General features: G+C 38.2%; 1 protein-coding gene across 4 annotated transcripts in view; it reads left to right on the forward strand.

Moving 5' to 3' along the window:
• FGF14 (fibroblast growth factor 14) overlaps nt 1–24518 on the forward strand; it is a 428168-nt gene that overhangs the window by 268452 nt on the left and 135198 nt on the right. The window contains exon 1 of one of the 4 annotated variants that reach the window (XM_069972355.1): nt 3917–3965. The exons of the other annotated variants lie outside the window; for them this stretch is intronic. The gene's annotated coding sequence lies outside the window, so the exon portion shown is untranslated. Of the gene's footprint in view, nt 1–3916; nt 3966–24518 lie in introns of those variants that run through there. 4 annotated transcript variants of the gene reach the window in all.

Here is a 24518-nt window from a genome sequence, read left to right on the forward strand (position 1 = left end):
AATAAAAACTATAGATCATAGCGGAAAAAATGACACCCCATACAGCCCCATAGGTGAAAAAATAAAACCGTTATAAGCATCACAATAGGCCCATTATATTAATAATTGAAAATAAAAAGAATTTCATAAAAAAATATATATAACATTAGATAATCTGTGTAACCTACATATGGTTGTGTTCGGACTGACCTATAGAGTAATAGTATCATGTCGCTTTTACCATATAGTGTATTATGTAGACACAGGAACCCCCCAAACGTTATTATATTGCATTCTTTTTTACGATTTCATCAATTTAAATCTTCATAAATAATAATTTAGGGGTTCTGTCATACATGTTATGGTAGAAGGAAATACGTCATTACAAAGAACAACTATTCCTGTAACAAACAAGCACTTACATGGCCCTGTAGATAGAAAACTGAAAGTGCTAGAGCTCTTAGAAGGGAAGGAGAAAAAAATGAAAACGCAAAAATGAAAATTTGCGTGGTCCACTGGGTCATTTTGGGCCTGGTCCTCAAAGGGTTAACTTTCAAAATCTTAATCTACAGGGGATGTGAAATAAAGCATTTTTGCAATTTACATTTATTTATTTTGTTATTACAATTTAAAATAAAGCTATACTTGGGTCCAGTCTAAAGGATGGATTTTTTTTATCTTGTGCTGATTGAAAAAAAAACAAAGTATACACAGGAAGTCCCAGTCATCTGCACACTCACAGAGAAGGAAGTTATGTGATCGATGAAACATTGAGCTGTGACACTCTGTATGGGCTGGGACTTCATGTGTTTAGTCTCTTTTTTTTTTCAACCAGCACAAGTCTACAAAGTTGCCTTCAGGAGACTGGACCATGATACAAGTAAGTATAGCTTTGTTTTAAAGCATGATAACAAAGAAAATTATAATGAATGTAAATTGCAAATATGCTTTATTTTACATCTATTGTTAATTTAGATTTAGAAAGGGAGGCTTTAAAGATAAATGGGTTGACATGGTTGACAAACTGTTCAAATCAGAAATAGTTTAGGTGTTTCCTTGCCACATAGCAGGTTTTGTAATAATAACTTTTCGGGGTTAATAACTCAATTTGCAGTGCTCAATAACTGTAAATGAAAACTGAAATACATGATTCTTACTTAGATGATCTGCAGTGCTCGAGTAACGCCAGCATACTGGAACAAATTATAGTTCATACTTCATGTAATCCCTTTAATAAATCATATATTATAGTCAACAATTGGACCTTTAGATCAGAACAGAATCAGGGAGGTTTCTCTTTAATGACACCTACATACAAAGTAGATTGCTGAGAATCTGCCTTACCAACTACAGACATGTGTCTAGTGTGATTTTATAGTTCACTAGTTCACAGCCAATTTAAATTTTTACTTGCAGAACTACTGAAAAGCATCATTACGGTGGTGTACCCAGCATGTTAAGTTTTTAGCATGTCTACTAGTTATCCTGCTATGTACATTTCAGTACAGTCTTAATGCTTCTTATAACAGCAGCTCAATGAATGTTATAGTTAAGCAGAAAAAATTTAATGCATTCTTGTTTTAATGGTAAATGGCCTCAAAATTAAGAAATTGTCGAAGGAATCTAGGACATCCTGTATAATGTAGAAATTGCACCTAGGATAGTCAGTACCAATTTCACACACTGGATTTCATTTTCTCTTGGGAAGAGAAAGCCATTCATAATGTGCCATGTAAGTGTCTTTATTGATGGGGCCAAGCACAGGGAACGGAAATGCAATGTCATTACTGAGATAAATCTTTCATTTGAAATTGATGACAAATTATACAGAAACAAAAGTGGTTATAGTATAATCTTCCAACTGAAACGATCAAGAGTAATATACACATTTATCATCATTCTCTAGCCTTTATTAATGTTTATATTGTGTGTAATATATATATATATATATATATATATATATATATAAATATAATTTGTGTATGTATATATGTTGTATATATACAGTTAGCCCATATTTCACTATGATATTTAAAGAGGCCGTCCAAGATTAGAAGAGTCTACCTTTTTTTTTTCTTTTTTAACCCCTAGACGACCCTGGACGTAGGGTTACGTCATGGAAGTCTGTCCCCAGACGACCCATGACGTAACCCTACGTCCTGGGTGTTTCTCCCGCTATGAAGTGCGCTCCGGAGCGGAGCGTGCTTCATAGCGGGTGGGGGCCGGCTGCAAACAGCAGCCGGGACCTCACTGGTAATGACACGCTGCAGCGATCGCGCTGCCGCGTGTCATTAACCCCTTAAACGACCGCGGCGTTTAAGTGTAAGTAACAGGGGGAGTCCCCTGTCACTTACCGATCGGGACCCCCGCAGTGTGACTGGGGTGTCCCGATCGTTGAAACGGACTGCCGGAGGTCTCTCACCTTCCTCCGTGCAGTCCGGTCGGCGATCTGCTACACTGAGCCGGCACAGGCAGGCTCAATGAGCAGATCGCCAATATCACTGATCAATGCTATGCCTATGGCATAGCAATGGTCAGTGTAAAGATCTAAGTATTGTATGTAAAAGTCCCCCAAAGGGACTTCAAATGTGTAAAAAAAAAAAAGTTCAAAACACTATTACACTACCCCAAAACCCCTCCCCCAATAAAAGTCTAAATCACCCCCCTTTCCCATTATATAAATAAAACATATAAAAATAAATAAATAGATAAACATATAATATACCGTAGCGTGCGTAATTGTTCGATCTATTAAAATATAACAAGCGTCATTGTGATCGGTGAACGGCGTACACGAAAAGAGGGGAAAAAGTGCGCAGATTACCGATTTTATGTTACATTATATATTTAAAAAAATCAATAAAAAGTGATCAAAACGTCCGATCTTCACAAATATGGTATTAATAAAAACTAGAGATCATGGCGGAAAAAATGACACCCCATACAGCCCCGTAGGTGAAAAAATAAAACCGTTATAAGCGTCACAATAGGCCCATTTTATTAATATTTAATTGCCAAAAAAAAGGATTTCATAAAAAAATATATATATAACATTAGAGAATCTGTGTAACCTGCATATGGTTGTGTTCGGACTGACCTATAGAATAATAGTGTCATGTCGCTGTTACCATATAGTGCATTACGTAGACACAGGAACCCCCCAAACGTTACCATATTGCATTCTTTTTTACGATTTCATCTATTTATATCTTCATAAAAAATATATTTGGGATTTCCATCATACATGTTATGGTAAAATGAAAGACGCCATTACACAGTACAACTATTCCTGTAAAAAACAAGCACTTACATGGCCTGTATATAGAAAACTGAGAGTGCTAGAGCTCTTAGAAGGGGAGGAGGGGAAAACGAAAACACTAAGATCAAAATTTGCGCGGTCCACTGGGTCATTTTGGGCCTGGTCCTCAAAGGGTTAAGAAACCACCAGTTATGGGCTGTCACTGGCTTTGTTGTTTAGCTTCATATTTTCTTTTAAGCATGTCACGCAGGCATTTTAAAAGTTTAAATGATCAGGGTGTCAGAGCTCAGACCCTACCAATCTCTTCATATAGTTGGAGAAGCGTGTTGCAGCTCTACATAACAGAGCCAAGATTAAGTGGTGAGCCAGGGAGAGATGTGCCCTGCCACACACTTCTCCTAGCTATATCTAGAGATTGGTAAAGACCCTCCCCAATCAAAACATTTGACTTGTCAGTGTGTCAATTTTTTTTTTTTTTTTAGCAATGTAAACTTCTAATTACATTGTTGTTAATAAAAAAAAAATACTGATTACTAATATTACCTTTTTCCAACCACCATGCTTTATATAGTAGTTCCTTTTATAAATGTAAGTCAGATGGGTGAGTGGTACAGCCATTTGTAACAATATAGATTTCCCTGTATAGTGCCTCTTGCCCTGTTATTAATGGAGCAGAAGAGGATCCCATCAGTCATATGCAGATTTGGCCAAAGACAATGGTTGTTTCGTAAGTACCATGGAGATAAAAAGGGCTTATTAGAAACAATAGAAATGTGGCCCGTCTTATGGGGCTGTCCCATGTCATGTACCTAAAGGGACAGGAGGTTCTAGTGTTTTATTCCACCCCCATCTCCTTTACTCATAAGTTTACTCCTCTCTTCTTGACTCATTCATGAAAAGGGGCCCCTGCCCAGATTATATCTCATATTTGGGGTACATGGGGGAGGGACCTGAAGTACTTGAATACTTTCTAAAATTCAGAGTAATAAAATGACAATGTCTGGAAAAAAAGCCAAGTTGTCACCATAAGTAAGGCTTTAGGCATACAGCAGAGCCTTTTGTGTGGCAACAGATGGGGTCCCTACAGTTCTGTATTGCATAGCTGTAGGCTCTGTGTGTACCGCAGTATGGTGCCTTCACAATGCATCTATTGGAGAATACTTCCATAATACAGTGATCAACCAAGAAACACTTTTTCTTCTCTTGGATTTTATAAATATCTGACATACAAAAAGCTCTGTATTTCTCTGTAGAAAAACAGTTTAATACATACAGTATGGACCCACAGAATTCTATTGTCTAGCATTTTACAGATGTGTGCATCAGACCATAAACGGCCTTATATAAATTGCTGTATATAAAGTCTTTCTATGTAGTTTGTAGAAGGGGATGTATTGTCATTTGTATTGCTAAAGAAAGTAGAGAGATAAGCGATGTATATTGGCCATGAAAAATCCATTGAAACAAATGACATACGTTTAAAAGAGAAAAGCCTGTAAATGTTAAACCAATATTATTCTGAACTGTAACACATTTACAATGTATGAGTAAGGTGTGACATGCAGAGCTGTCAGTGTCTTTTATCTCCTCGTATACAGCAAAGGGAGCTACAGAGGCTTACTCAGACTCAAAAGCAGATGAAAAATAGGTCAGTCAGCAAAATGTGAAGACTCAGCACAATACATGCTAATGTGGGGAATATATGTGCCAGTATGTTACTGTGCTGATGACTAAATCTGGAAGCACTGTCACTCCGAGCCCACTCCTATTTCATGGATCAGCTGTCACTGCCTTCCTCATATTTAAAATTCAGAATGCTCCCCCATCACTTATTTTCCTTTTTATAGCATCTGAAGATTGTTCCTTGGGGTCATACTAATCCTCTTTAATAAATTACAATTCATGTTGCCGTTACTGCATAAAGACTCAGTTTGAATTTGCTGCCATGGCATAAACTAGAATAATGCATCTTATGTAGAAGTTTGGTAATAAGAATGACTTCAATCTATGCAGATATCCAACTTCACATTTGTCACTTGTAATGATGTTAGGGCTATCAATGTTTGCTTGTTTTCTTAATGTGCTCTATCCAGTGTATTATGCATAGGTGTGCAGGATCCAGCAGTGAAATTGGCTTTTACAGATGACATTAAATGCAGAGTGCATCACATATATTTAAATAGGATTTGTGAAACTGTTTCTATACAGCTCTTTTTAACTAACAGCCAACCACAGGCCTTTTAGTGATTCCAGTGGGACACTGCACATGAACGTTCAAGCTGGTCTTTGTAGCTGAGGTGACAAGAGTTGTTCTCTTTCCTTTTCTTCTCTATCTGGCTTATACCACCATAAAGATGTCTCTGCAAAGTTTGTTATACAAACATCTCAGGCTTCACACTTTTCTTGCACCCTCCTTATATTTTCCTCACCTATAGTTCCTGGTGCCATGCATAGTAATAATAGATAAGAGGGTTGGGGAAGGGGTAGGGGGATTAGGTGGGGATGGGTAGGTTGGTCCCCAGTAAGTATGTAGGTTTTCCCAGTAGGTTATTGCTCTCATTAGATAATAGGTAATTTCCTCCCTTTACATAGATGTCACCAGCAGATAGACACTCCCCTAATTTTATCTAATAGAAAGAGGCTCCCCAAATATTAAGGAATTAAAAAAAAATACTCACATTCTCTCCTTTCCCATGCATAGACAGGATCATTCTTTGCTTCTTTCCTTGTCATCTGTGGCCAGGAAAAGCTCAGACCTTCTCATGCAGGCAGCACATGATGAAATTATGTCTTTACAAGCTTCCTTCACCAAAGTTCCTGCTCTGCTCTTGCTCTCTGGGCAGGGTGTCCAGTGGTAGACAGAGCCCCTGCTCTTGTTCATACATTCCATAGCATGCTAAGCTAAAGCTACTGGAATAGTGATCCACACATTTAAGTGCAGGAGCAGTAACCAAAATTTGAGTATTGTTTAAAGCGACTCTGTACCCACAATCTGACCCCCCAAACCACTTGTACCTTTAGATAGCTGCTTTTAATCCAAGATCTGTCCTGGAGTCCGTTCGGCAGGTGATACAGTTATTGTCCTAGAAAACAACTTTTAAACTTGCAGCCCTGTGTCAAATTGCTGTGGCCTAGAGTACCATTGCCATAGGATTGTGACACCACTCCGTCCCTCCTCCTCACCCTCCTCATCATTAGGAATGCCCCTAGAACAATTTCTGCTATTCATCACCTGTGTGAACACTGCACATGAGCTGGATCATTAAGGCACCAGTGCAGTGTTTAGACAAGTGAGGAATAGGAAAAATCCTACCCAGGGGCATTTATAATGATGAGGACGGCGGGGAAAAGGGGTGGAGGGGTGTCGCAATCCTAAAGCATGGGTACTGTAAGCCACGCCAATTTGACGCAGCGCTGCTAGTTTAAAAGTTGTTTTTAGGACAATAACTGCATCACCTGCCGAATGGACCGCAGGTTAGATCTTCAGCTATCTGAAGGTACAAGCAGTTTGGGGGGGGGAGAGATTGTGGGTACAGAGTCGCTGTAATCATCTCTTCCCATCCCTAAGAATTTTACACAAGCTGTGCAAAGAGATAAATATTTCACACCATTAAAATGATGAGTTAGGGTATGTGCACACTACAGAATCCCAATGGATAATCCATTGTGGATTCTGCAGTCCATTCTCCGCCCGTGCCATAGACTCCATTCTATGGTCAGGCGGATTCCGCTGTCCGTCCCAAAAAAAAGAAGAAAGAATGGAGTCTATGGCATGGATGAAAATACACGTGGCCACCAGAGTCTACGAGCGGGTGTGAGCTGCGGAATCCTCAATGGATTTTCCATCGGGATTCCTTAGCGTGAACATACCCTTATCTGCATTTATGTTCATCTCATTGCGCAATTTATCTTGCAATGATTAGAATATTGGTATTAGAAATTCCAAATTAAGAATAATGGTATTAGAGATTCTAAAAACACACATAGAAAATTTACATTTATTGCTGATTTGGCTATAGCATTGTTTACAGACCCATAAGCTCAATTCTGTTAAGACAGGCACAAGGGAGGTAAGAGAGGGGTTTGTAAATCCCTTTAAATATTTTAATTGGGTAAACTTCACTAGTAACATTTAAAACAAATTAAATATATATATATATATATATATATATAAAAGTTTTTCTTTTTGAATGTGTAAAGCAACTTGAAGCAAGAAAGTTCTTTTCCAATCACCTCTTCCGATTTTTTTTTTTTTATTAAAATAATTTCAGTGAGTTACAAAAGCAGAATCCAATCATTGAATATAAAAAACTGTTTTTATTATTGTCTGTCTACTATTTTTTCCCAAACAAACCAAGCACAAGGTGTAATGGCTGTAAAGAAATTGCTTTAGTTACTGTGGCAACAGATTTCGCAGATTATAACCTACCGGAAGTTTCTCTTTTGTTAGATTCCAAGAACTGGCACTTTGTTGATATCTTGTTTTTCTGTGAGCAATTTTGTATGAACAATAAAATGAAGCAGATGCCAATAGGCTTGGATGGTTAGAAATACAGTATATTCTTTATAGTATGGGTCTCTTATTCTATTGCTGTTAATAAATTCAGTAATGTAGCTTGCCATTCAGTTATATTAAATGTGTTCTTGGGGGGAAAAAAACATCTAAGTAGGAAGAATATTTACAGCCCTAGTGGGCCGCTACAGAAATTCTGTATGTACTGACTAGCACTAGATATTATGGATACTGTGTTTGGTAGTACACAGTGGTAGGTAGTAAAACCGCACTGTGGTATTATACCAAATGTTCGGAATAATATGGAATAAACATATGTTTGGAATAATACTACAGTGCAGTTTTACTACCTACCACTATGTTGTGGGCTACATATCCCCCCACTAGCTTTTATTTCCCCTTCGCTGATCCACTAGAGGGAATTGCTGGTCCATAGATCCTGTGAAGGATCCCCGTCTACATTGCGATATACCAGGGTGGTTGTGGTGTCCCTGGAATAGCAGCGGTGAATTCTCTGGTACACAATAGAGTTGTGCCTATTACATAGCACAACTCACTCAGGTGAGTGGATCTATTCACACACTCTGGTTTGCTGTGCCATCTGACGATACTGTACCAGAAGGCGCCTCTGTGCTTTTTGTTTCATAACATTATTGGAGCCTTCCCAGGGAAACCAGGTGGTTTGACTGTATCATGAGCCACCTTTTCCTCCTTCTAAACTCCTTGCAGCTCAGTGGTACTGCTGACAGCCACCTAACATATTTTTCTTTATTGCAGAATACATGTGGGGTGGCTGTTTACAGTACCACCATTTTGGATGGAGCTCAGGGCGAGTAAAGAATTTCCCACGTCTCTGTTTCCATAAATGTGTCCATAAATCACTGATGCCTATGACGGCTGCCGTATTTGGTATAATTTACCCAAAGGCTATCGCAGCATCTGTTTAATGAAAACATTTTTTTAAAGAATCCAAATGGGTGGAATAGCATAGCCTGCTATTCTAATCTTCATTTTTAGGAGCCACTGCCATATACCCCATTTGTTACAGATTCAACATTTATCTTGTTTTTGCCACTGCATCACTGAGCTGGTTCACTACATTTTTTGGGAATATAATAATATTGCCATGATTTGATTACCCATTGTGCCCCTCCCTGAAGATACTGGTTATCCATTGGAAACACATCTGATGGACTATTTATTATGAAGCTATTGGACTGCACAAGTGGGTAGCTAACTCTACCCACTTGTGATGGTCCGTATGGGAGAAGAGGTAGTATCATACTTTTCCCATTAGGATGCAACAGGGTGGGAATGTCCCAGACCATATGGATGTATTTGCTTACTTTCTTACTACTCATCTGACTGCCAACAGAATCTAGGTGAACAGCTTAAAGGGGAACTCCAGGTAGAGGTTAAAAATAATGAACCTACTGCAGAAGCAAATTGCTCTACTTATCTATCTATTCCAGTTTTGAAACAGCCAAAAATCTATTTGCTTTGGGGGGTTTGTTCTGTATTGTGTGGCTGTACTTCCTGGTTGAGCAGTTGTACACAGTAGTACAGGTTCCAAAATGCAATGCATTCCCTCAGCTGTTCATCACAGTCCTCCACCCTGCCTATTCTCCGCCCGAAGCTGTTGCAGAACATCTAGGCTGTGTTCACTTATTGTAGTTTCATTGTGTTACTGAATTATTTATAGTACTTTATCATTTAATTGTAGTCTCACCCACACAGCGCGCTGTATTCTCTACCTGTAACACCACACAGTGCGCTGTATTCTCTACCTGTAACACCACACAGCACGCTGTATTCTCTACCTGTAACACCACACAGCACGCTGTATTCTCTACCTGTAACACCACACAGCACGCTGTATTCTCTACCTGTAACACCACACAGCGCGCTGTATTCTCTATCTGTAACACCACACAGCACTGTATTCTCTACCTGTAACACCACACAGCACACTATATTCTCTACCTGTAACACCACACAGCACGCTGTATTCTCTACCTGTAACACCACACAGCGCGCTGTATTCTCTACCTGTAACACCACACAGCGCGCTGTATTCTCTACCTGTAACACCACACAGCGCGCTGTATTCTCTACCTGTAACACCACACAGCACGCTGTATTCTCTACCTGTAACGCTGATATTGGGATAAAGTAAAGAACTTTTTAATTTTCTTTTCATCTCCACGCGTGTATTATGATCAAATATCTTTTATCTTTGAGTTTGAGCCCCATAATAAGGACTTTATCCGATATTGTCTTACATGGGATATACTGTACCCCATTCTTTGTCCAGGTGGGATTGGCAGTGCCGGCTCTGATCCTCTGTGCTGTTTATCATCATTTAATTGTGCTACTGCATCATTTTTGTGCAGACGCTGCAGTACTGCAATGAAACTCCAAAATGTGTGAATATAGCCCTAATTTCACTGCAGAGTTTTGCACAATCAGTTAAGTTGCTGAACCTGCTTCTGTCTAGTGAGAGATGCTGAATCACACAGAGGATTGGGGGATCCAGCCCAGCCTCCTGTGACATCACACCCTGCCCCCTGTCTGCATCATCAGCCTGTGCTTAGCAAAAACACACAATGTGAGACAAAGGCATGGAAAATTTGTCTCCTAAGGTGGGAGAGCAGTGGGAGCAGGAGACAATGGGGATTGGCACAGAGGTCAGTTTTTGTCACTTCCTAGATGTCAATCAGCTACCAGTGTGGCAGAACCGCACAGATATGGTAATACATTATATAGACACATCTATATAACTTTTAATAGAAAAAAGTTTTCCTTATGTGGAGTTCCCCTATAATGGTGAGACCTCACTATTCATTCTTTATAATTGTGTATGTGGTGATTTTATAGCAGTTGGTATCTGATTATAAGCTTGTACTTGCAGCTTGTATACCTGTGATTATAAGTTTGTAGTTTGTATCTATTGGGCAAATGTGACTTTAGCATTGGATTCTTTGGGTCTGGTTGTGGGGTTTAGCAATGCTTTCTAAAAAGTTACATTTTATACTAGTGTACACCTCCATTGGTATGGCAGTGGAAGGCTGTAGACATACATTATGGAGCTTTCTTAACATATGCACTAAACATATAAAACAAACACAGCGTGAACCCAACCTTAGTCTGATGCCATTGTGATCATAGTATTGTAGTTCCATTTAGCATGCAAGAAGTAAAATACAGAACAGAAACTTTTTTATTCACATGGGTTGAGGCTTAAGAATGGCATGGACATATTCCAGATTAGGGTCACTGCATAATTAATCTTTTCTGTTCACTCTGCTGTCTCATCTGAACTGGATGGTAGACTCGACAGTCACGAACATCAACACGTGCAGTCACATCATGATTTCATTCCCACTCTTCAGTGACATTTGGCAGAGGTTTTAAATGAAGGAGAAGCCAAATTCATGTTAGTTCTTAAATCTTTTCTGGTTTTGTTTTCTTAGTTTCACCTTAGGGCTATGTTCACACACCGTAAAATTATACTAAATACAGCTATAATTTTTAGGTCATAATAACGGTCAATATTTTCCATATTATAATGTGCTCCATTTTCAAAGTCAATGGTAAATTGTACTACAGTACACATAGTGGAGAATAATGTCCGTAATTATTATGACCCTCCAAATAATGAATGGGCTCATTAGTTACAAGTAATAGAGTGTATGCCAGCTTGACAGTATGTTGATTTTGAGGCTTGGATCTGTTCTCAGCTTGTATGTGCAGTCCACCGCAAAAGACACCTAATCCAGCACTTGCAAAATCCAATATTTATTCCAGAATCCAATTAAACATGTGATACACCATAACGCAGGGACCCCAAAGGAAATCAGATGCGCACTTTTGGTCACTAGACATCAGTGACCAAGAGTGCGGCTGTGCTTGGAAAGTGTCAGATTTCCTGTGGGGTCCAGGCAGATGCATTGAAATAAATTTGGATTTTGTGCTGAATCAAGTCTTTTCTGGTAGACTTCATTATTTACAACCAGCATTTATTGTTTTCCTGTGTGTGAACATAAAATAAAGAATAAAATGTGTCACTTTTGTCACTTAAAAGGCAATTTCCATCCTACCACTAACCATATTGGCAAATACCTTTATTTTTAATATGTTCTTTCTGCCCACTGAAAGTTCCTAAAACCCTTAAAATATTTATAGAGCTGTCCCTGTGTTTTAGCCACTGCTGATACATGGTGTCGAGGCTTGATCACTTAGTACTTGAGATGAGCAAAGCATTGAGGAAGAACATTTTTGCAAGCTGTTTTAAACATTAGTATCAGCAGCTTTGTAGTTAATCCTGTCAAGGCTGTAGTCCGTTGTTTAGACAGCTACCTATCTCCCTTACACCTTGGGGTCTCTGTGCAATACTCAACCATTTTAATATCTCAAATACATTGTCATGTCTACAGTTTATTGTTAGAATTGGTATTTGCAATGTTCATTGCATAATGGATTGGATTTCCTCTCTTCCCTAGTTTAAAGGAAAACTACCAGCAGGTTTGTGTATACAAATTTGCTGATAGTTCCCAGTAGCCCCCTACCTCCTCTATCCAGTGCTGCTCTTGTGATCAAAATATGTAAATTTTCCTTGTTTCTTGGCCCCCCCAGTGCATTGATCGGCAGGCTGAACAGTGCACTGATAAGGAATGCCCCCAGTGCTCCAAAGGAGCTAATTTACATATTTTACCAGATCAAGTTTCTCAATTCTCAACAGCAGGACTTAAAAAGATCACAAGAGAGGCGCTGGATAAATGAAGTAGGGGACTACCAGGAACTATCAGCAGGTTCATATGCACAAACCTGCGCTTTTTTTTTTTTAAAACCAAAATCACTAATTGAAAACACAAAAAAGTGCAAATCTCTCCATTATAATCTTTCTCTATCAGTTCCACTGTTTTCGCCCAAATAGAAAACCCTTTTAACCTTTTACAACTTTTCTCTGTAACATGCAGCAGCAATAAATTCCACAGCTATAGCAAAAAATTGTGTTTTGCAGTTAATAAGCTTCTGTGTATTTCTGTATGTTTCACATGATTTATACAGTGCACCATTATAAATTCATACTATTTTTAGGTATCCATCAAGAGTTCTGGTATTTTTCATAGCAGGAATTGTGCAGTCAACAGCGCTATTATTGCCATCAGAAATTCCGGAAGCCTGACACATCCCATTATAAGTTAATGGGATCTGTCAAGATTTCCTAGCGTTCAGTTTGAAAATAGGTATGACATAGCTGTCGTTACTCCATTATGAAGTGAGGCAATGACGCTAGTGTGAACAGAGTCTTATTATAACTAAAAACCTTTTCTCTCATGAACAAAGTAAAGATAGTGGCTCCAGGCAACCTTAGTGTCACTGTTGTTATAACTTTTAAAACCTAAATCAACAGGAGTTTGCAACTTACATTCATTATTATTATTTTTTTTTTAGTTATCGAAAAAACAGCACTTCCTGTGTTCTGACTTTTCTTTAAAAAAAAAAAAAAGTCTAAACACAGGAAGTCCCGTGTTTTTCCAGGCCATTTAAGGGCTCACAGAGTAGGAAGTCATTTGATTGACAGACTCATTGAGCCGTGATACTCTGTACTGGTCAGTCTTTTTTTCAACCAAAACAAGACTAAAAAGCATTAAAAAGCATTATTCAGGAGACTGGGCTTTTTTTTTTTTTTTTTTTTTTTTAAGTATAGCTTCTCTTTACAGCATGATAAAAATTATAATAATAATGTAAACTGCAAACTTGCTTTATTTCACATCTACTGTTGATTTACATTTTGAAAGTTAGAATGACAGTGACACTTTAACTGTGTGAAAAAAGTTGGAACACCATAGAATCATATTGTGCCATTTTTAGTCAGTTGGAAAACATGTGCTTTATCTTTAGGCTCTTCTAAACTATCAATTCAATGAGGAAGACTTAATAATTCTTATGAGGATTCCACCTTGGCATGCTTTAGTAAATTTAACTCCATAACTTGAGTATCATACTGCTGAGAAGAAATCATGAAAACTGGATCAACTAGCAACATGAATACTTCTACATCTTTAGGCCACAACCACACAAACTTTGTTTTCTGTCCATTTGAAGGCCAACTATATTGATGTCAATCATTTTGAGCCCAAATAACCTCTGTTGTTTTAAAACAATGAGCGTTATTTGTGGAATAACACAAAGGAAGCTGTCTATTAATAATGACGGCTACTAATAATAATCATAAAAATAGTGTTTGGCGATCTTCCTTTTTTCTGCATTCACCTTTTTTCTGCATTCACCTTTTTTCTGGTTAGATACTGTACCAAAGCCAGGCCTCTGGTCACAAGCTGCACCCCTGTATACTAAATTATGTCAATGCACTGCAATAGATTTGTGTCTTTTCTAGCACAACCTGTATAGAACAGTTTTCTAAATAAACTACTAGTGAAGATGTTATTACTCTATGAACAATTTTATCTTTCTTTTATCTTAGTCCACTAAGAGAAGTCCAAACGGTAAAGCAATGGACATCTGCACTTGTTTAGTCTGGTTACCACTGCCCACACATGTATACTGACAGAAGTACAGTGTTAACAGAAATACAGGTCACATAGAGGAATAAACCAAAATAGGAGGGAAGAGATCCACACAAAACTACCGCTGTGGCAGCACACAATACATAGTATTAGAACCATTATCAGCTTCTTTTTTGACAAACCATATTTCCTTGACAACAGAGAGTCCCTTAATACCTTTCCGACTCACTGGTAATCAAGCAGTGTGGTGTCTGTTCACAAAGCGATAATAAGGTCAAAGTGACTTTTCTGCCTTTGTGTGTGTATATATATATATATATATATATATATATATATATATTACCTTTTCTCCTTCTTTGTGATGTTAGAAAACCTTTTCAGTAATTTCAAGGTTAAGATCAAGAAGTACTAAATAGATTGGTTAGCATATAAATATTGAGTGATTGAGTTACTTGACAGTGTGGAGGATGTTTTTTTTTTAAGTTTGTTATGCTATAGCTTACTGTAATTAACTCAATGGAGATCAAATTCAATCTTTATTCATGTTCCACAGTATCTGACACCAAGATTCAGTTATCCTTTTTATATGCTTAGACCCAGACACAGTTTCGGAACCTCATGTCTGTCTTGTTTTTTGTCCTCTTGTGTCTTCAAATTTGCTGATACTTTTTGGGGGGGATTTACACTTGCCAATGCATAAAATCATAAGAAAGAATATTGTATAGGCATATGGCATAATTCACAGGGTGTTTTCTTTGTTATTTCATTAAGACCAAAATCCTTCTAATATCTTTAATTCTATTCCATGTTAGTAATGCAGATGATTTTATACATTAACAGCCACCAATTTTGGCAGTATGTCCAATGGGATTACACTGTGTCACCAAAGCTAGATTTGACATTTTATGATATGAATATTGAGCGGTTCTGATGCCAATGGGCAACATATGCCACTGCATGTCTATACAACAATATAATCCTAGCCTTCTATTGTGGTATGAGGTTGGAAAATTGGCTGATGCCTAACAAATGGAAGATTAAGTGTTCCCAAGGCCTAGACTGTACACAAAGCTTCAGATCGTCAGTCTCGCATATAAGGTACTGATAGAGGTTGAGAACAAACAACTGAGGAAAGAGATGTCATTTGTACCAGATACCAGGTATGACTGTTTATGTGGAGTAAGGATCTTAATATTTTTGATTGTTAACTTAAGTGGCATAAGTTCTTTAAAATCCATGATATGAGTCGCTATCGGGAGTTCGGTTGAGAAGTCACAAGGGGTATTTGATTTGCTTGAATTGATGGAGTCAGGAGAGAGAAATCCAGTTGAAGGGCCATTTACAGATTTAAGAGTGTGAAGTATCAGCATTCCCCCTTATCAGATACAATGAGTGTGGACATTTTTCTTAATATAGTGACTAGGGAGCTTGAGAGGATCAACCCCCTTGACCAGAGATACTCTAATCTTAATGACGAGGAGCTGAGAGCTTTGCTGAGATTGGAGAAGGGCAATTTCTCCAATATCAGACAAGAGGGAAACTTGGTCCTTTATGGAGCATTTAAAATATTTAAATAAGTATGCTTATTGCATACTTGAATCAGATCCTACAATTAATTTTTTAGGTAAACTTAAGAGTATTTTGATCGAAGCCAAGAAAAACTAATTAATTAGTGATGGAGAGTTCAAATATCTTTTATCCACAATTGACCACCTTTTATTGTTTACCTGAAGTCCACAAAGAAACTATACCTTTAGAGGGTAGGCCAGTTGTTTCTGGGGTGGATTCCATCAGCCAGTCAACAAGAAATTACTGTAGGTGGAACAGATTTTGAGGGGCTTTGTTACTACCCTCCCTAGCTACATAAGAGACAGTTTGGATTTGCTCAGAAGGATTAAGGGGGTCTCTGCTGTGGAAAATTTGTGGCCTGTTTGCATTGACATTGAGTCACTATATAGCTCAATCCCCCATGAATGGAGCTTGAGGGCAGTTGAATATTATTTAAAGATAAGAGGAATTCATTTGACTCCACACATTATCTTGGTCTTACTGTACAGTTACTTGAGTTTATTCTGATCAATATTTTCTTTTTTATGATAAACGTTTCTACCAGCTCAAGGGGACTACGATGGGGAGCCCCTGTGCCCCACGTATACTAATCTACTCCTAGGCTGGTTTCCAAGGAAGAAACAATCTGGTTGCCTTATATTCATGGGTAAGGTTTATAGACGATATTTGTATCTTATGGTTGCGTTAAAAAAGCTGCCTTTAAATGATTTGTAGACTCTTAGGTTCACATTTGTCAATGCACACTTTTTTTTGCTCAGCACTAATTTAAAATTTCCCTGGTTTCACGACACTGGATTTATCAAGTGGCGCATGGCAGCTTAGCCAACTCAGAGTTAGATTTTTGGCCTGGTTTTAGCCCATGGCAGGTGAAAATAAATTTTGCCTATGCCGTGCCCCCACCACCACCACCACCACCACCACACACACACACCCTCTGGCCATGTGGTGCACAAGGCAAAAACTAAAAAAAAAAAAAAAGCACACAGTTTTTGTGCACAGGGGTCCTCACACAAAAATATGTATTTTTTTCAAGATTGTGCTAGGCACAGTCCTTAATAAATGTGCCCCTTAACATCAATGATATTAACATTGAGCTTAACAACGGAAATATCCTGTTTCTTGAACTCAAAATCAGTAAGGATGAGGGTGGCGGTCTAGCCAGTAACAGTTTGTTGCATTAGTCAAGCTAACCATTGTGTAGAGGAATTTCCAATGAGTCATTATATAAGAGTGATAAGAAACTGCTCCTTGAGGGTATAAACACACACACCGTATACGCAGCGTATTTATTGCTGCGATACGCAGCAGATTAGATCTAAATAACTGAACACAGCATCAAATCTGAACCACCAAGTCTGCTGCAGATCTGCTGCGTATCTGCTGCCTATACAGTGTGTGTTTGTACCCTGAAAGTGAATTTTATCACCGAGCAAAGGACTTAAAGGACCGTCTCATGGTTTTTAGACATGCTGAAGGGAGCTTACCATCATGCACAGACACAAAACAGAATTACATATAGGGACAATGCTAAGATCTCATGTATCATGGCTACTTATGACACACAGGCATCAAATCTAGCCAAAATACTCAACTGTCACTGGGGGACTGACCCAAATTTAGTGGACATCCTCCCTGAGAGACCAACAATAACTTAATCACAAGGGAAGAAGTTTAAAGAATCGATTAAATACACGGTCACTATGTAAGGCTATGGCTGGAGGATAGCTGGATCAACCGGTGCATAATGGGCTTCATGGGGTGTAAAGGGTGCAAATCTTGTGCCTTCACTGAAAGAGGCAAGAGGAGAGAGAGTGGATAGTTGCAGGAGTATGTGAGAAAAACCATTAGGGATCTGAGAAGATGGATTTGTGAGTATCTTGGCATTTTGTGAACAATGTGAAACAAAAAATAAAGATACCCCAGTTGCGAGAAATGTATGAGAATGCCATGAAGGGGACCCCCCTACTCTGCGCTTCTCAGTTCTGAGGGTATACATCAGTCCCAACGTAAGGAAGACTGGAATAAGCGAATACTACAACGTGAGTTACAGTGGATTCACAGAATTCACAGACAATGTTGTTCAGCTATTTTTTGTAAGAATTGATGTAAATACTATGATAACAAGTTTAGCAAGGACATTCTTATAATAATATTGCATAAAATATGCAAGTGCGTGCTGCATTTGGTTATCTGGTACTGTTGTAGTGGTACATCTGATTAAACAGAGGGAAGCATGCAGCAACCTGGGTCTGTTGATAACCACGTTTATTTAAATCCTGGAGAGTAAAGTCATTACACGCAGCTAGCTTATATGATGTGAAGTATGAGAGTATATGGATATTGCCCCTTTTTCAAATTGATAAAATATAGGCTGCATAGCTGTCATATTATAGAGAGGAAATATGTGGGGATGGCTCCTATTACCAATTGGCATAATGCTCACAAAAGGTGGTGACTTATATCTCCTTATTTTATATCATTATTTGCGGTTTGCAGCAATTCTTTTTAATTAATCATCCACTTCCTGCTATAGATTGTCATGTAATGCTCTAGTTTACAGCTATAGACTATTTATGTGGATTTAGAGATGTGCCGATTGGCATACTATTCCCCCTGTCATGCCTTCTAGATAGCCTTTGATCCGATGGAATGGGCGTATTCAAGGGGAGGGTCCTCCTAATGATGTGGCGGTATGGGTGGAAGCTGCATGGCATCTATGTGACATAGCAGATAGGCATTGCAGCATTGAGATGGTGCGTGAGATGCATTGTAATAATACATGAGGATGTCACATGCCGCTATGGCAGATATGTGAGGATGATGTTACACCGATATTATGATAGGATGTGATGACTTTGCGGGCAAGGCGGAGAACATCTCCATCACCAAGCTGCACCATATTTAACTGCAAACTTGCCAAGACTGTAGTGTAGCATGTGCGTTTCCAGGATATTATCTGCTTATTACAGCACCATCTGCTGCTACCAAACATAAAAAAATACTCCTGTACCTTATGTCCATCTGGATTTTCTGCACTTATCATTGTATATCTGTGTGAACTTATTTTTTACTGTGTTACTTATTTTTTTTCTATGGATATTTTACTGTAAAATGTAGTAAATAGCCAGCAGACCAGGGGAAAATGCAAAATTTATTCAAAATCGGATATTCGACTGATGTATTTTGGATTGTATGTGTAAGCTAACAATGGATGTAGCTGAAATGGCCATATCCAATAATTAGATGTGTCCATATACTTTTGACCAAGTAGTGTATCTTTTAATATGGGTTATTTAATATTCTGAATTTGTTTGTATTTTAATGTAAATCCATTTATAGAGATATGAAGAATGTTTCTACCCTATAAAATGCTAAGACATGTAGAATTTATAATTGATCCTGAGACAGTATAGTGATCTCCATCCCATTGTGTATTTTTTAGTTATATATCACATCCAATAGCACACAATATGTTTATGTACCAAGAAATCTCCTGGAGAGGGAAATTAACTGTGTACTAAAATTGGCCTCCTGAAAGCTGTCTCTGCTGATGACCTCTCCTAAGGCTTGTAATAGCTAAGTATGTTATGTGTAGATCTAGTTTATGGGTCTCCAAACTGCGGCCCTCCAGCTGTTGCGAAACCACAACTCCCTTCATGCCTGGACAGCTGAAGCTTTGGATTTGGCTGCCCAGGCATGATGGGAAATGTAGTTTTGCAACAGCTGGAGGGCCCTAGTTTGGAGACCCATGATCTAGTTGAATGATCCTTACTGCCTTCAGGCAAGGGATCATCAGAGGCAAAATAGGCATTGGATAGGCATTCTAATCCAATCGGCTATAAAAACATAAAGAGCTTTCCTTTCTATGTTAGGACCTGGCAAGGTAAGAAGGACATTGTTATCCTTTCTGAATGTAGATGTTCTAGAGGTATAGGCACGTAGATAGCATGTTAAGTCTGTAGTTTTTGAGAATAGGATAGCATAACTGAGGAAGAAGGAGATAAATCTCCATATTAATGTTGGCCAATTAATCCAACGCTGCCAGGCTAATATGTTACCTGTCTGTGCTCCGGCCTGCTTCTCTGGCTCCTGGCTCCCTGATGTCCTGCTTAGCCAATGAGTGGCTGCGGCGGGACAGCGCACTGATTGGCTGAGTGGGACGTCAGGGAGCCGAGAGCCAGAGAAGCAGGTTGCAACGCGGGCAGTTAACGTATTAGCCCAACAGTGGTGGGTTAACTGGGCAGGGGCTACATTCTCACATTCTCTCCTATGTGTCTGCTGAAATCTATGCGGGAACAAACATGTTCCATAGAAGTGAGGTTTTTTGTTTCCCCTTTGGCAGCAGCATAGCATTACCAATGCCATATATGTCTCTATATTTTATGTTTATCGAACAAAACTGTAAGATTCAAGTGTTGCAAGCACTGGTTTCCACAATAGAAACTAGTTGGAAAGAATGAGTTAAGCAGCAAGATATGCTCAAAGGAAGAGGATCTTTTTAAAACCTTTCAGAATGTTGAATGGGTGCCCTAAGGGCAAGAGTTGTTTAAATGCCAACACACAGCTCAGGTTTATATTCGTGTATATTGAACACAAAATGACTGCTTGCACTTCAAACGCAGCAGCTCAACCAAAATCCTCTAAAGTCCCTTAGTAATGTGTTTTTGTGATATTAACAATGCTTGGCAAATGGCAATGTAGTTTTATAACCCTAATTAATAAATCTAGTCATGTCACATTTTATAAAAAAAATAAAAATAATAATAATAATAATATGGTCCAAGTAGAATTTTACTGTATTGACTAAATATACCCTTGTTATAAAGAGGCCTTAAATCTTTTATACAAGAAAGGGAGAAAAAAATCTAAGATTATGAATGTGATAAGCTAGATATTCATTCATCTAGTGCAGTCACGTATCTAGTGAGTCACAGATAGCCTCTAGTTGTGTGCTAGTAATGATGCCTGCATGATCATCTGAAAGCCTCTAGTTGTGTGCTAGTAATGATGCCTGCATGATCATCTGAAATTATCAATAACAGCATGCTGAGTCTGGTGGTGGCTGCTTGAATACCCCCGTAGAGTAATTTTACTTCTAAAAATATGAACACAAGTTCATTGACATGGTTGCCACCCATCTTGCAGCATGCAGTGATCAAGCTTCCAAGCTGCTCACAATCCTATCGAATGAATCACACAACCATTTGATTTTTCATATTGCTGTGGACAAGAGCTGAAATACTGTAGATTTACTTTAGATTAGGTGAACTTGTGGGAAATCATCCCCTTCTTTTTACAATACAATAAATTATCTATTTATCTTATACATTGTACTATTTTCAGATTAATTTTGACAAACAATTGATGAGGAAGTTGATCGGGGAGGTAGCTTTAGCTGTAATTCTTGGGAGCTGCAGTGTGAGATATTGCTTTATATACTATCCAATATTATCATGCAGCAGGAATAATGCAGGTGTTTACATTCTCACCTGGTTTTCAATGGACGTGAATTGATTGTAAGGCCTTTATATGTCTACTTCAGATTTGCTGTAAGCTCTAAATTGGCTTTGGGCGTTTGGTTTCAGTAGACTGCTTGGTAGAAGTAGGCTAGCCATACAGGTTAACAAAACACAGCAATCGCTGAGCTCAGGGAGACCAGCGACAAAAAATCAAATGGAGTACTCACTAAAGAGTCTCCATTGATACACTGCCCCCTATAAATTTAAATATGCAAAAGAGGGGTCTGTGGAGCCATACAGGTTAGATTAAGATTGGCCACCATCAGTTGTATTTTGAAACATTCATAACAATGATCCAGCCATGAACATGCCAGATCTGGTGGATGGTTTAAAAAAGAAAAGGTAATTTAAAAAAAACTACTTTAGTAACCATAACCAACAGATAATTCTGTACATATATCAAATATAATAGTTTTAGCATGCGACTACCCAAAAAAAGCACAACTTTTTGTTGTAGATATGAGACAGATGTCACTCATCACAAACATACTGTATCTTCATGTAAAATCTCATAAAGCCTCATTGATCAGATGTAATGTGCCTGCACAGGTTTCTTCATGTGTTTAATATTACATCAGCTACTACTTAAAGGGGTTATCAAGCATTAGAAAAAACATGGCCACTTTCCTCGAGAGAAAGCACCACTCTTGTCTCTAGTTTGGGTGGGGTTTTGCAATTCAGTTCCATTGATATAAATGGAGCTTGACTGTAAACACACCTGAGCTTGAGACAAGAGTCAGTTTCAGTTATCTAGTCATCAGGGTGTGCTTCTCCCCCTACAGTGCCACAAAGGGTACATCCCATATCTTTTGCTGAGGTACGACGTCTTAGCGGAGCCAAAAATTCACAATACAGGAAATGGGCAGCAGGTATTGGATGCTGATGTACTGTGCATGCCCAAATAACTAGATAAATGTAATTTGCTTATGGCATGGGAATTAAAGTACATATTCACCCCATAGCAGGGCAAGTGAAAGTAATCAGATATTTTTTTAGAAACATAACAGGAGGCTTTTCTAGGCTGAATTTTACCTTAGTAGATGCAATTGATTGGTTAACTTTAAGGTTTGTTCCTAGATACATGCTCTTGGTCAGGTTACATTTGCTTGCCCTTTTTTTCATTGCCTGTTTAATATATTTATGTAATGATACCCTATTTAACAGACAGACCCCAAATTTGTACATTCATATTGATTATATTGACTACTTCTAGTCCAGGAATTCTGTCTTTCTGATTGTAAGCGAACAAAGTCTTCTTATACATCCTCCTTGTTTTAATTGTGCAATAGATTGTTACTCTTTAGACCTTTTATTGAGGCATAACTCCTTTTTCCAGAACAATTGCAGAATAAATGAAGGTCATTTAATTGACCCTTCTTGCCAAGACTTGCACTGACAAAAAAGCCTCTCACAGAGGAAGTAAGACCATAAGTATAGAGGCGAGGTGGATTTTCTTTCTTTTTTTTTTTGAATAACAGTAATTTGCATGATTACACAAGCATCAGCTCGACTTCAGAGAAAATATACTGAAATTTCAGTGAATTGAGCTCTTTTTTAAAAAGATTTTTTTTAATTAGCTTTTAGATTTCTGCAGCGTTTTAACGCTTTATCAGCTGAGTAAACGTGCGGTCTTAGACTTTTCGATAAACTTGAACTGTTGAGAAGTTTAATTAAAAAATAAGTAATTAGCAGAGATAAATAAACATTTGGTTTTTCAAATATCAGGTCATTCGTTTCTATTGAACCTGCTAAAATAGTGTCAGCCACGTGGCAGAAAGGAGAAGGTGGCAGGATCACGTAACCTCAGAGTAGTCCCATAATGTCTCGCAAATAGGTATCCCAGCCAATCAGGAGTCAGTATAGGGGTGATGTCAGAATCACTATAAATGTCCATGCACCAAGCTTCAGCTGCCATTTTAGAGGTAGTAGATGTTAGGGAAAGATCACTGTGAGGGGCAGTGATCTGTGAACACCATAGCCATGCGTAGAACCACATAAACACAATTATTTTTGTTAAAGAAGCACTGCAGAGAATATTCTATATCTGGTCTGACAGCGAGAAATCTGTATCCAAATGCTTCCGAACAACAATTCAACAATAAAATGTAATTGTCAATATCTGTAGTAATAATAATAATACCTGTTTCACCCCTTGAAACGTCCATGGCAGAGGAAGTACACCAGCATAGTCTCTGATCTGAATGAGACACACACAGCTGCAACTATATGCATTTTAAGAGAAATAAAACAAGGTTTTTAGAAAATGAGGGCTAACCATGAGTTATTGCTACAGATATTGATACTCACATTTATTGTTCATTCTATTGTTGAATTACTGCTCCAAAGCATTTGGAAACATTGTCAATGCTGCGAAAATCGAGAGGTGGACGTTGGTTTTGTTTCCTGGGAGCATGTTACATATGACATAGTTCACACACAGAGAACCAGTATATTGTTGCTTATTACAGTGGAAAATCTGTATCATTGCAGGTCCAATGTGCTGTTTTTTTGTTTTTTTTTTTGTTTTGTGTGTGTTTTCAACCTACTTCTGGTTTTGGCTGAAAAAAAATAATTATCAAAATACTGAGCAAAATAATGTGTTAACATAGCCATAATGTAGTTAAAAAGTGTTTTGTTTTTTTCCCCAACTTCATTACCTGGCATACAGGCAACATTTTCCTGAATGCTTATCTCTTGAGACAGCTCATTGCGGTCCTTGCAGGAATGCTAGGAGATTTCAGCTCTGATGACTGCAGAATTATAAATGAAGCTTTGAATGATTATATATGCCATATCTCAGAATCAAGTGGAAGACAAGTAATGCTTCTTACAAATCTTCCGAATAAATTCTGTGTGTAAACTGTTACGTTTTATTCTATGGTGGATATGCTTCCTAAAACCTCTGGTGCCTGTATGTAGTGCATCAAACTGTTAGACTGATGAGTGTTGCTGTGTTGGTACTATTATTATATTTCTATTATTACATACTAAAATTAACCATTAGATTTAAGCTTAACTGGAGACTTAAAGCGACTCTGTACCCACAATCTGACCCCCCAAACCGCTTGTACCTTCGGATAGCTGCTTTTAATCCAAGATCTGTCCTGCGGTCCGTTTAGCAGGTGATGCAGTTATTGTCATAAAAA

This window comes from Dendropsophus ebraccatus, chromosome 5 (genome assembly GCF_027789765.1).
Source record: "Dendropsophus ebraccatus isolate aDenEbr1 chromosome 5, aDenEbr1.pat, whole genome shotgun sequence".
Classification (NCBI taxonomy): Eukaryota; Metazoa; Chordata; class Amphibia; order Anura; family Hylidae; genus Dendropsophus; species Dendropsophus ebraccatus.